This window comes from Cebus imitator, unplaced genomic scaffold (assembly GCF_001604975.1).
Source record: "Cebus imitator isolate Cc_AM_T3 unplaced genomic scaffold, Cebus_imitator-1.0 Scaffold56, whole genome shotgun sequence".
NCBI classification, from domain to species: Eukaryota; Metazoa; Chordata; class Mammalia; order Primates; family Cebidae; genus Cebus; species Cebus imitator.
The window spans coordinates 2,135,204-2,136,668 of record NW_016107371.1 but is presented as its reverse complement, the minus strand read 5'-3'; the positions used below and the strand labels follow the sequence as shown (position 1 = coordinate 2,136,668).

Sequence of the window (1,465 nt, the reverse complement as noted above, 5' to 3'; positions counted from 1 at the left end):
TTTCTGTGAGGATTTTTCAGATAAAGACAATAAACTTCCTGACAGCAAAAACAAAAACAACCCCCGCCAAAATTTGAATTTTGTTTAATAAATAATTTCTAAATTTAAAAAATAAGATGTTTTGTGTATTTTGAAGCAAAGCTTTGTAAAACAATAAATAATGCCTGTTTTCTTGGAGAGCCTTGCAAATCCTTAATTTAAAATTTCTTAGCCTCAGCAATATAGTGAGACCTTGTTTCTATAAAAATAAAAATAAAAAAATTAGGGGCACGCACAGTGGCTCACACCTGTAATCCTAGCACTTTGGAAGGCCGAGGTGGGTGGATCACAAGGTCAGGAGTTCGAGACCAGCCTGGGCAATATGGTGAAACCCTGTCTCTACTAAAAATAGAAAAAAATTTTCCGGACGTGGTGGTGCATGCCTCTAATCCCAGCAACTTGGGAGGCTGAGGCAGGAGGATCTCTTGAACCCGGGAGTCAGAGGTTGCAGTGAGCTGAGATTGTGCCACTACACTCCAGCCTGGGTGACCGAGCAAGACTGTCTCAAAAAAAAAAAAAAAAAAAATTAGTCAGGCATGGTGGTGTGCCCCCGTAGTCCCAGCTACTTGGGAGGCTGAGGTGGGGGTATTGCTTGAGCCCTGAAGGCGGATGTTGCAGTAAGCCAAGATCCCACCACTGCACTTCAGCCTGGGAAGCAGAGCAAAACCCTCTCTCAAAAGAAAGTAAAATTTCTCCTTTAAGATAGATTAGAATGAAATTTGATGGACATACTGGATTAGAGGTGTGCTTGCACAGTGGTGAGGCTATTGGTTTTAGAGTCTAACAGATGTGGGTTTAAATTCTGGCTGTGAAACTTTCTGGCTGAGTGATAGGCTTCAAACAGGTCACTGAACCACCCAGCCTCATTCACACACTGTCTGTGTAAAGATTCAAGGACCTGGACGTTTAGCAGGGTTGAACACGTGTATCTCAGTATCTCAGTAACTGATATAAGCTTAACCATATGGTTAGCAAGAGTCTGTCATCATCAGAACATAACTCCATGTTATTAAATGCCAATCACAAAACTGGCACTTGTTTGGATAATAATAAAAGTTATAAATAATAATTTACTATTGAAAGCTCAGCCTCCACTCTTTCAAAGACATTTGAGAAATGGAAAACGTCAGCCTGACCTCAGGGATCCAGTTGAAGTTGGTTTAAGAAATTGTTTCTAGGCTGGGTGCAGTGGCTCATGCTTGTAATCTCAGCACTTTGGGAGGCTGAGGCAGGCAGGTCACTTGAAGTCAGGAGTTCAAGACCAGCCTGGCCAACATGGTGAAACCCCATCTCCACTAAAAATACAAAAATTGGCCGGGCGCGGTGGCTCAAGCCTGTAATCCCAGCACTTTGGGAGGCCGAGGCGGGTGGATCACGAGGTCAAGAGATCGAGACCATCCTGGTCAACATGGTGAAACCCCGTCTC

At 43.3% G+C, this 1,465-nt stretch overlaps 1 pseudogene; it reads left to right on the top strand.

Annotated features, from left to right (window-relative positions):
* Nucleotides 1–1,465, top strand: part of LOC108304623 — an 11,229-nt pseudogene that overhangs the window by 9,245 nt on the left and 519 nt on the right.